The 12,884-nt window shown below is 44.6% G+C and overlaps 2 protein-coding genes across 7 annotated transcripts in view; one reads left to right on the top strand and one right to left on the bottom strand.

The window, feature by feature from the left end:
- Positions 1-12,884, top strand: part of LOC139059209 (beta-mannosidase-like) — a 335,938-nt gene that overhangs the window by 43,420 nt on the left and 279,634 nt on the right. The window lies entirely within an intron of this gene.
- LOC139059210 (uncharacterized) overlaps positions 1-12,884 on the bottom strand; it is a 173,937-nt gene that overhangs the window by 19,206 nt on the left and 141,847 nt on the right. The window lies entirely within an intron of this gene.

Here is a 12,884-nt window from a genome sequence, read left to right on the forward strand (position 1 = left end):
ATATATATATATATATAAAGTAGTTCTACCTGGCAACTTTCTTTTCTTTTGCACGGTATCCTTAAGGAATGCGTGAGATCTCCGAGTTCATGCAGTAAAACGTTAACGCAGAAGTTATTCACGATATAACTAAAAAATACATGTAGAAATGTATACATTCTTTCAACGGACAAGCTCCGAAAAGTGTACAAGAGAATATTATTTGGTTAAATTAGTGCCACTATTTCCTTGCTTGCAGCGTACACTTAGATCACGTACTTGCAAGTTGATGTGCACGGAGTAATTCTGAAACCATTAGTCCATCAAATTTCTACGTGAAATGTCGCAAATAGTGCAATAGAGCAGCGGATGTTATCGTAAAGGCACGAGAGTAAGCGCACAACGACTGTGGGTTGGAGGAAGAGGAGGAATAAACTTTTATTGTACAACCAGCACTTAATGATGGCCGGGCCTAAGCTTCCCATGAGGGTACGTCGAGGGCTTGCCTCGCCGCCACCTCATGGGCGTGCTGGGTCGCCCAGGAGAATTATTTATTTATTATTTATTGATTTACGCATACCGCTGTCTTTATATCGCAAGACATTACATGGGGGATACATTGTACAAGCTATACAAGCATTTGCATACTGCACACACGTGAGAGGGCTAATGGACCGCTATTACGCCAGCTCCTTTTAGGCCAATCTTTGCTCTTTGTCGACTGATGGGTGACTTGGCGACTTCTTTTGAGTGTAGCACTAATGGATTTTGAGCATGTCAGCCCCGGAAAACACTGTGAAATCGGTCACCTAGATATCGAGAACTCTTCGCAGCAAGGTATTGTTTTAAGAATTTGGGGGACGACAGATTGAACAGACGACAATACCCGCCTCCACACAAGACCCTCTCACGTGAAGATGCCGTAACATGGCGACAACTACAAACCAACACATACCCCCATTTAAGCAGACTACACGCAATACACCCTACACTATATTCATACAAATGTCCCCTTTGTAATGAATACGCCTCCCTATATCACACCACATGGGCGTGCCCCAACGTGAAGGCGGCCCCGCAAATACCCAACCCCACACCCGAGCAGTGGGAGGCCGTGCTGACTAGTTCGGACCCTTGTAACCAGCAGCAACTGGTGCGGCGGGCCCGGGAGACAGCAAGAGCCGCAGGAGCCCTGGACTAAGGGCGCCTCCCGCACAAGCAGAAAAACACTTGCTTGTCCTTTCTTTTTAATAAATGTTGCTCCTCCTCCTCCTCTGGGGGACGCTTAAGCTTCCCCTTTAAGAGTGGAACGCGATAGGATTCAAATATTCCTGACTGCTTCTCACGCTTCCCGGCAACCGGAGCGTATGTAACCGTAATGTTTACCGTGAAACACTGGCTGCGAATGCTATGCACGAAGGCGAGCTTTGTGGTAGAAACGCGGCCTCTTGCGTGGGCCGCGATGCGGCGGAGGCGAGCGCCAGCTGGAGGTATTGCAAGGAACCGGGCGTGCCGCTCCCTGGCCCCCAAGTCACCCAACTGCGCGCCGCGCGCAAATGGCGGACGCCGCGGCCGGTCTGTGAATTATAGAAACGCTGGAAAAGGGGATTCTTTGAGTTTTCGCGTAACATAATTAAGTGTTCTCGTACAGTCAAATTGCAATCCGAGAGCTGTCATGTATGTAAGTTGTGTGTAAGTCGTAGTTTAAATTTTTTTGCGTATTTTAGGTTGAGAAATGCAATTATTTCAGTAACTACCTTGCGTCACATGGAGCACCTGGGTATGCGTGGTTCGAAAATTTTTTTGCCGTAACGACGTCCGACACCGACAGCAGATTTCCTGCGACACGGCTCCTTAACGCTATCGCGTTAAAACGATGCCGAAAACATCCAATGTACCTGTTACTTCACGTGGAACCTTGTGGCGAGTTCTTTATTAAAATCCTACTCTGACCTTTGCCCGCTGCACATGTCTGAGACTTGACTCAATGGAACCTCACTTAGTGCTAAGCTAAATTTGACGATAGGTTGCCGCGGTGCCTGGGCAAAGTTGCTCAAATAGAAACTCAGCAACATTGAAGTAATTTCGCATCGCTATAGTAGCACGATTGGGCGGGTGCTATAGTTGAGGAGGGGTGAGCGAATCTCCGCCAGGGGAAAGCTGAACTTACTAGCAGCGGAAGCGAAGCCACTGCTAGTTTCTCTTATGACGCTAAAAAGATCCGTAATTGGTGACACTGGGGGCTGCTACTCAGACTTACCGAGTACTCTAGGTCTTCTGCTAGGTCATCCTCCCAAAGAAATGACCTAGAGCCGCTTAGCTTTGGTGATCTTACGAGAACCGACATATTCAGTATGACATGGCGGACAGTGAGCCTGACATTTTCTGCAAATTTATTACGACGATGCCTTGAGCTAGTTGGTAACGTTCCATTGCGAGTAGCATCCCTGAAGTCAAGGGCACGAAACAAGCGTCAGGACACATCCTGACCCATCAAGTTGTCCTGCCATTTTTCTATTAATGTCCTTGCCCTAAGCTGTGTGCTCGCGACATATATACAAAGTCTTTAAATTTAGCTTTGGCCGTATGCATTTAACGGTGTACGTGCTCTATGAGGATAGAAGAAAGCGGCGGGAGCGTTAATTTCTGGCTCGGACAGTATTGGGGAAAAGAGCGATACAGGCTAAGAGAAAGAAAGAAAGAAAGAAAGAAAGAAAGAAAGAAAGAAAGAAAGAAAGAAAGAAAGAAAGAAAGAAAGAAAGAAAGAAAGATAGAAAGGAAGAACTATAATACACAGACGATTAATATACATATCTGGGAGGGAGGCGGAACACGAGAATTCGATGATCAAAAGATTCGAAGTGTTCTCGGGACGGCACTGGAGATATACGAACCGACGAACACAAGCGGAGAAGCAGCTGGAAGAAGTGGAAGTAAACGTCTACGAGAAATTTGCAAGAAGGTAAGGACTGCAAGAAAGTTTCTGGAATGAATCGCAACAAAATCGAACATGTAGAGAACTTAACAAGTCCGCAGGAGAGGCGTCATGTCGTAATGAGCGCAGCTCCATAGCTGGTGCGGCGCTCCCATGCACGCGCTCTTAACAAATGCTCTCAGCCTCCCCTCATTTCATTGCTCCACATCGTCGTGAGGAGCTGAAGGACTCACGGCCCGGCGTATTTTGCTCACGGGAAATGTCCGAAGCAAATCGTAATGGCGAGTATATTAGCATGCTCGCAAATTAGGCAGTCTCTTATGCGGCGGCTAAGAGAGAACGTAGAATTGACCAGCATTTTTTTTTTTGCATTCGTACCTCTAAAATAATTACCTGAATTCGTGTATGACATTACAACAGGTTCTTCAGGCTAAATTCAGGAAAAGCCATACACATGCTTTCACATTGTGCCTAGTGAAACTGCGATCTGACTCTTACGGGCATAACGGAAACGATAAGGCCGTTCTTTTCCGCCGTTCAGTAATGTAAATTTATGCGGAATGTTTTATGGAGCTGCAGTCTATGGCCTGTCTTCAAATGTTTTGGCCCTGGCCCCAGGCTTCTGAAACGTATTGTGACGATGGAGAAAGAATGCTGTAGGAGCAAGCTATTGGAACACTAATGATGGAATTGTTTAAGCGTCTCAGAAGTAGCATTTAGTGAGAGAAACAGTTGTGTTGATGTAAAACGCGATAAACCTTCAAGTACAAATATCACCGGGAAACCCATCATATTAGGCGAACCTGGAATATCACGCGAGTGGCGCTTGCCGGATTCCCAAGAATACAAGTTTCACTTTCTTAATATGCGTCCAAGGACTAGTTCGCTCCGTCAACACATATTTATTTCGCTATCGAAGAACGCTGGTTGTAACCTCCGCTATTCTTCGACAACGCCGTATAACCCACGGTTCTTCCCATAGTTGGTATGCTACATTGAAAGGATACTGGAGATAACTGGAGATTACATCTACATAATCACAGGGTTAATACCCTGCGAAGTGCCCGATGACTTCTTCGGCCGCATCTGCTACGGATGCTCGCCACCTGCTGTTTCTGTTTCCCGCAGCTATCTCAATAACAGAAAGCAACTATTTGCCATTGCAGATGCCAAATCCGACGTTTCTGACATTGTTACAGAGGTACCACAATGCTCAGTACTGGGGCCAATATTTTTTTCTTTATTTGTAAATGATCTTCCTGACGCCTTAGAAAACTTCTCTGCTGTGATATATGCAGACGACACTGTTTTACATTGTGCACTTGACTCCTTGGACAAAACATTTCATGTGGCTAATGATGAATTTCGAAGTGTTAACCAGTGGTTCGCGTCAAATAAGCTAACTCTGAATACCAAGAAAACTAAATATAGTCTCTTTACTTCTTCGCGGAAAGCACCTTTAGGAGAATGTCATTCGCTTTCTCTAAACCGTAATATACTTGAGCTGGTGAGTTCAATTCAATACTAATTAGTTATCAATTCAAAACTAATTAAGTTTTTAACTAATTACCTGACCTCACATATTGCTATGTACAAATTTCAGCTTGTGAGACTGCAAGGCATATCCACTTGAAAAGAATTCGTTGGATGACATTATCTTCTAGATATACACCATAAAATTCGCTGTAAGAATGCATTGTCGTTCCGCTTGCCCTTTTTTTTAAACAAAACGCTGTTTTACGCATTGAAGCGCAAAAGTAACTCGACTGCCAATGTATTTCTTCGCAAAGTTCGAAAATTAATACCTCGAAGCTGGCGCAATCCTGATAATTCATTCCAAGTGGATCTACCCTGCGAACTGCCAAGCTACAATTTATAAATTGGAATAACTGCTGTAAAGTAATTAGAGGCATAATTATTGAGTTTTTGTTGATTATTCAATTATGCATTTAGATTTCTCGCCCAGATAATGTCCACCTGCTTGGGCAATCCAGCTCAAAGATTATAATTGCGCTATCAGCCAAAGATGATTTTTACAAATTACAGAAAGCCTTGGCAGAAACAACGGGTATAGTTTCACCTCAATTGCATGTTATGCCCAATATATTAATCTAAAGTGCATTCGCACCATTCGTTTAAGGTTTTATCGGTGACGTTGTTGTGTCGTTTTTACTGCAATGTTGTAATGTCGTTATGTGCACATTCATTCCCTAAAGAGAGAGAGTGAGAGAAAATAACCGATGATGATGTTAGCTATATAGTAACTCTCCTGCCGGCTACTTTTGGAAACATGGCCAAATATATCTGTACAATTTATCCTGTTCGTTCATAAGACAACTTGTTGGTGCTGTATTCGTGCGCCAACAGCTCCTTTTTATCAATTAAAATAAAGTAATAAAGAGCCACATCGTCAGATTATAGCCCAGTTAGTCCCCTACGCTTTCAATTTTCGTCTGCACATCTTCAGCTTAACAATTTCAATTTGAAATTTGAATGATCGACCCTTCAATATTCATTGCTGCGCCGCACTGGGTTTAGTCTAATCAATGGAGGAAAATGACAAAAACAACTTCTGCTAAAAGAATCCGCAGCATCGTTCCCTTTTTTCTTGCTATAATTTATGGGATTAAACATAGAAGGGTGATAATTCCTTTTCGCTTTTGCTTCCAGTCTCCATTTAACAGTTCGTATACATCGCGCTTCGCGTTCTTGTTTATATGTTTCGCTTCTCCGGCGCTCCGCTTTTCAGCGTCAATCTCCATCCTGGCCCCAGGGCGGTGTCAGTGGCTACAAAAATATTGTTTGCACCCGGATGTCCGAACGGGGAGTCATGAGCAGAGGGCTTGCAGGCCATATACGCTCGCGTCTAGGAATATGGGGCAATATACTAGTCTCCCAGACAAACACGGCGTATAGCCTTTGCCTAGTCTATATTTTCTTCTTCCACATCATTTGCTCTGTTTTCTTATTTCCGCCTCCCGCGAGAGTTGACGGAGGAGGAGAAAGTAATCCGAGAGCCTTACGAGTCGGACGCATACACATTTATTTGCGTTCGGTCTTCGGAACCCCTGAACTCGGAGCGGCGACGCAAAGTTGCAAGCGCATGTGTGCGCGTAGGAAGCATCTGTGTGCATCCTTGGGTGGTCCCCAGTCGCCGTACGGGGCTTCGAGGAAGGCACTGCGGCCTACAGGCTTTGGAGATTGAGCTTCGGGTTTCAGCTTTGCGCTGTTGGAAAGTACCGATGCTCCTTCCTGCAACGCTTCTTTCTCGTCTTATTAGCGCTTCGCGCACTCTTTCTTCTTATCTATCGCAAGTACGTACGTCGTCATGGGCGTTTTCGTCGAAAGGGGAAACCGGCGAAGGCACGCCGCTCATTCGTACACTACACGGCGAAGAGACGCCGATGGTCGCCAGTTGCCTCCTGTCGGCTGCAGATGTAGCAAAAAAAATATTTAAATATAACTGTGCGCTCCCTTGAGTTGCGGCAGTTAGAAGTTATGACAAAGTGTCCAAGCGTGCTTTCGAAGCACGTATCGTTGAGTTCAAGGCAAATTGCGGAACTTCGCTGTGCTTCTACATCGCTGCTCTACCTGCCTCGCAGCTTCATTGGAGAGATCTGCGGCTTCTTTGTTTTTATTCGCACCGCTGTCCGTGAAGAATTCCTGGCTTCTCGTGTCCTCACTTACTGTACTCTATAGAAATACATGGGGCAGCAGCCATACAGTGTTTCATGCAGTCGTCTCCGGTTTCATCCTATTCATTGTGCAAGCGAAGTGGCAGGCTATCTGCCAACACGTAGGGTACAATAAGACCAAAGGCGTCCGTTAGTGACGTTTGAGGATGTAACCACGTGCGCTTGCGAGGATATCTGAGGACGTGCATTTGTTAGGATCAGAACCATCGGCAAAAAAACAAGTCAATAAAAAAAAAGGATAACAAGTATTCAAGCTGCAGTAAAACACGTTGTGGGGTTAGTTGGTGCATAGCTTTCAATAGGTGAAGCGCCAATAGTGACGGCACACAAGAGGAAATACAGACAGGACAAGGCGCTTCCTGTCTTGTCCTGTCCTGTATTTCTTCTTGTGTGCCGTCACTATTGGCGCTTCACCTATTGAATTCAAGCTGAAACCGTACAATGGATCGCAGAATGAAGTGAGAAGACTACCCAATGATAGTCTTTCGTGTCATAAACATTTATTATTGCGTAGACGTAGCGATACTTGAGATGCACCATGCTTATTTTGATGTCTTTCAAAAAGTCATAAAGTTTTTAGCTGATGGCTCTGATTTTATAGCAGGTCTTCAAGTGCTCGCACTGTGAAGCAGCAGTGCTCTCGTGAAGTTGGTTCGTGTGGGTTATTTATTCATTCCTTACGATGCAGGTAATGTCGGCAATAAGTCTATCGCCGGCCTCTCCCCAAAGTGTTCAATGACTTAAGAATGATTGAGATAAATTGAATTCCTACAGTAATAAAGTGATTCGCTCCCACAAGCGCGGCAGTAATTCCAAGCACAAAATGTAATGAAGCAATTAGCGTTTCGCACGGCCACTTCCCTGCCTGAGTTTCACGATTGGATAACTTGAGAACAGCGTAAATAGACCAATCAAGAGAAGTACCCCTGCGGTCGAGAATTCTCACTCGCTTTTGTACTTAAGGTGCACGGTTTTATGGCGGTTCTCTCAAATCCACGTAGTAACGGCGGCCACTTATTATACGATTGCTTTTGCTAACCGTTGCTTTTGAATGGTTTTATGAAATATCCGGTCTCTCAATTTACAGAGCGTTTTTTTTCTCGAGAAACACAGCAGTGGTCCTTGAAATGTAATTTTGGTTAGCCTCGCTGCTAGCGTTTACAAAGTCCAGCGATGAAAAGAGAGAGAGAGAGAGAAAAACAAAAGAGGAACTGAAGAAAACCAGGAGACACGGAGAAGAAGATTAGATCTTTTGTTCCTGCTCTGAAACAGAGATGCGTGTACTCTAGACCCTTCAAAGAAGACTTCAGCAGGAATTAAGACGCCAGCAATGTTTCTTCTGCTTCTTGCCCGATTTCTTTATTTTTGCTGCTATGCAACATATGCTACTAAATATTAGTCCAACTACGCTCTGCACCAGAGAACGGGACATACGGCCAATTTCCGGGACCATTCCTGCATATGACAAGAAGGTGGAATTTCTCGTGCTATAGTGTCTAATTTTGCGGATGTATAGACACCGCAGTGATTGTCTTGTAGCAGACATGAAGGTTTTACAACAGCCATGATTTGACATAGACATTCAATGTATTTGTACGTGTCATATCTTGGGGTGATTTTGGAAACTTTAGGTTAACATCATAATACTTTGCTTAGATATTTCAGAGTGCGCCAAATGGTGAAATGTAACGAATAAAATAAGTCATTTCTTGCACAGCATGATAGCCCAGAACTCTATATATACAATAGCCGGTGATGTCAAGATGTTGGATTCATGATGCCTAGTGATAGTTGTGTCCCGATGCCGCTTTGCAATATGGTGCAATAGCTGCTGCCCTCTCGGCGCGCTCAAAACCTTTCATGAGCCTTACAGGATCCCACTGCAGCCCCCTTTCGCACCTTCGTCTAGTAGAAACTCAGTCTCACGACAGTTTATGGAAATAAAGAAATAACACGTGACTAATGAACAGGAGACAAGAAACATGGGTCTCTTTTCGGCAAAGCTTCTGGACAGAGACTTCGAGGGAAAATAATCTGAACTTACAAGTCGTTGTGTAAATAAACTGCTGGTGAGCCAAGTCACCTTGTCATAAGCGACAATGTGTATTCTCGTTCTATGTAGCCCTTTTTAAACACCTCTCCCGGAGGTAGAGGCATTCAGCTGATTTATTTATTTATTTATTTATTTATTTATTTATTTATTTATTTATTTATTTATTTATTTATTTATTTGCAATCTGGTAAGCCTGCTCAAGGTGTCCGAGAGATTAACTGGCCAAAGGCTGCGGGGAAGGAACGCGGCCGGTAGGGCTCTCTACAAACTTCTGCAGAAAGATCCGTCTAACTTTGCAGCGCTCAAAGCAGGTCTGCAAGACATGCTTTAACGTGTGCTTTTTCCCTGCCTCGAACACTCGCTCATATGCGCATACAATAGCAGAACGAACTTGGTGCTTTTGTCTTACTATTGTCATTTGGATTGTGTTGCCGGAAGTAAGCAAGTACAGCTTCCGGCTGTACTTGCAGAAAACGTGGCACTCGCAGATCCAGAAAGATCTTTTATGATAAGTGGTTGATATTACCGATCGTATGGGAGTACGTACCAGCTGAGCCTCACATCGGCTTTGACTACGCGCCGCCATGAGCTCTAGCCGCGATGCAACAGCCTGGCGACCCCCACTGCGATGAACTAGAGCGTGAAAAGAGTGTCGACGCAGAGAAGCCGAGGTCATCCCCAGGTTGAACCTGCTGCCCGCCGATCGGTCGCACACACAAAACGTTTACGCCGTCCAGAGGAAGCGGTGTTGAGGGAACTATACATTAGAGTAATCGCAACAAACGTACCACAGCATGGGGAACTAAGCTTCCACATCCTTTATAGACATTCATAAGACAGAAATGAACGCACACACTAGAAAAGACTGTTAATTATTACGCACAATAAGCGCTTCATCACTTTTGCTTAACAGTAAATTCTGGGAGTTTCAGTAGCATAATCTTGGCGAGCACCATAGTATCTGGTGATGATTGAGGAGGCCTGTACATCGTCTCGAGAAAATCATGTTTTTTTATTTTTCTGCATCAACAGATCTAGAGGTAGAAGCTTTCGCAAGTTTCAAACCAAACTGTCAAAGCATCTAGCACGCAAAGCGTTTCGCTAAATTGGTGAGGTTTTATTTCTCAATACCGCCAGGTGGGACTTGAGGGAAGGCATTTTATCGGGGCTCGGAAATCCATTTTTTCCTTTTTCACTTGGGATTTCTTAGTGTAAAATATAGGGACACGAATGCTGATGTTTTCCGACTCCAGTCCGCCGCAGCCTGGAACTTAGCATGCGCCTTGCTGATGTTGATCAAAACGCCATAGCCACTTAGTCACAAATGAGTAGAACCAGTCAATGGTTGTCCATAATGTCGACTGTAAGAACTCATGTCTTGATTTTGCGATGTTCATTACGTCACCATAGCCACTGTGTCACAACGATGAGTAGGATCAGTTCATGATTGGCCATAATGTTGGCTGTCACGTATTTTGCGATGTTCATTAGATCGCCATAGCCACTATGTCTCAATGATGAGTAGGTTCATTTCATGATTCGCCATAATATTGCCTATCATAGGAGGAGCAGGAGGAGGAAAACAGAAAAAAAAAATGAAACAGAGAGGTCTACCAGACGCGCGTCCGTTTTGCTACCCTACACCAGGGAAAGGACGTTGAGAAAAAAAAATTTAGTGCCCTTCCACTCTGTGAAGAAGGATAACCATCGAAGCTGTATTGGGATGATTATATTGACAATTATACTGATTTATGCGGTTATTGCTATATCAATTGAATAAAGACACATACACGTAACTTCGTGGTTGTTATCGTCTTTATTTTGTCTCATTAGCTACCACAGTGACTATAGCTTTGTGGTCGCTGTGGTACACCGCAACCGGTTGTACTGCCATGCTAGATACATTCTTGCCAAAGGTTAGACATATACGTGACCGGTGACGCGTGGTCGGCACACTGACACCCGTGCAGCACTTAATTCCAAACCCGTTCCAACAGGAAGGATACAATCCACTTGCCGTCAAGGCACGCTAGGTCGATATTATTGTCGACGATTGGTAGGTGCACTATTGCGTTTTGTTATACCTCTGAATCCTCCGATGGGAGCGAAGGAGCTTCGCCATCCCACGTTTTATATATGGTCATGCAAGTCATGCGTCATAACATGGTCGATAAGACGATAACATTCAGAGCGACCGCCACGACTGATAACATTACGCAGAAACAGTTGAACGACTATATATTGTTTTTTCGTTGTACACGGCTCTTGCCCAGGGACACATTTTGCATGAGAACCATGGCAAATACAGCTTCGCTGTATAAGAAACAAAAAAGAGGAAGATAAAAAAGGAATGAGGCAGGGAGGAAAGCAGTGTGCGTACGAGTAGCTGTGCGTCACACGTACACTTTGACACTGAGGGTAACAGACCTCAGCAATTTAGCAATGCTCACCTTACTTGGTGAGCCTGCGATGCATGATGCTATCGTCCAGGAATAATAGGCTCTCAAAATAGCCTACAGTGCAGCGGGTTTACCATAGTGCCGAAGATGTCATAACGAGTACAAGAAAACCCAATGAGTGTTCGGTTATCCCTTCGTGGCTGCTCGAATCACACATGAGTGTGCCGTCTGTATCAATGAGGAAAGAAGTGGCTTTTCGTAGAGGTCAGTCCTTGCCGGAAGTGGCGCGGTAAAATTGTATCACCCCGGGAACTGTGTGACGTTATTTGCAACTTCAATGAGGGGCCAAGTCTGTGGAGGAGCACGATTCGAGACATCCGGGTTCTTCCAGCAAGTTTGCTTTTTTTTTGTGTGAGCAAAAGGAAACGAATACCTCTCGCATCGTACGTTCTTGACGAAGGCATAGGAACTATCTGGGATTGTTTACGGGCTGACTGTATGATCGTCAAAATGGTTATCGACGAAGCCACGGTGGCTCTGCAGCCATGGCATTGTGACGCAATGTCTGTCGATGGATAATTTCTCTAGTCCCGGACACCGATTGCTTATGTGCCCTGCATCGTAAGGCTGACTTGGAATAATAAAACATAACCCACATTCCTAGTTGTGCTTGCAGAATGTAATTGACAACTGGACGTATAGTGGAACATTCTGCTACTGTAGACGTCGTCATATGGGACATGTTGAACATGGGACATTGGGACTACTGGCTGTCATATCCATCATATTATGTTCGTTGCACAAAGGTGTCTGCCGATTCTGAAAGTTCATAAATATTCATGTGCAGGGAATTCTAATCGAGCTCTCACCATATGGAAGGCCGGAGTAGAGAGGGGAACAGCAGTTCCTCAATGTTCTTGGAATTCAGTTTGCAGTTTACGTCTGCCCTTGAACCGAGGCATGCATCGCATTAGGAAAAGTTACCACGTATCCTCATATATAGCAGCATAACTGAAAAGAAATAGAGATGTTGATTAGTTAAGGGATATTAATTAAGAGACATACTATTGGGGTCAATTAGTGAAGGAGTTAAAGCGGTGAAAGAAACCAAGAATATGGGAAGGAGAACAATTCATAAGGATATCGGGGTTTGAAGCGGGTTGCAATGTGCTGGAAGCCAGTTTCCGGTGCATGTTTGCCTCGTCGTGGAAACTGTGCTTGTCCCTCAAGATTGATCTACGTTTTTGTTCGATGAGAAACGGTGCGCTATTCTTGTCAGAATCCTCGTGATACTTCTTGATTCCTCGTCCCATGCAATGCAGTTTGCTCCCTCATAGATAATCAGGTGATATCTGGCAACGCATATTGCATTGGAAGCATTTTTGTTCACAGAGCGAACCCCCGATTCAATCTTATTTGCTTGCCTTTAATGTCGAACTTTCAAATACCAGGTCTTTAATAAAACCGATCAAAACACGCCGTGGCACTGCAAAGCAGCAACGGTAAAGCGCTGCTAAAGTAACACAGACTAAAGTCATTGCGGACAAGCGCTGCTACGTACCAATGACACAAATTAGCGGCGAAATAGATGGTGCGCAGATTGTTTTCCGCAAGCAAGACACGTTCGATTCGAGCTTTTTTTTTCTCGCGCATGGCTGATTGTGTTACAACTTTGTCAGCACCGGAAATGAGCAAGGTGCCGCTGGAGGTTTCCCTATTGTTCTGCTCTGTCACTGGTACCGCATGTATGTAGACATGGGAAGCGCTCCATTGCGTCATGCGTTCCATCTAAGGCAATTTAGTCGAGGACGACACCACCGGGG

Source organism: Dermacentor albipictus, chromosome 4 (genome assembly GCF_038994185.2).
Source record: "Dermacentor albipictus isolate Rhodes 1998 colony chromosome 4, USDA_Dalb.pri_finalv2, whole genome shotgun sequence".
NCBI classification, from domain to species: Eukaryota; Metazoa; Arthropoda; class Arachnida; order Ixodida; family Ixodidae; genus Dermacentor; species Dermacentor albipictus.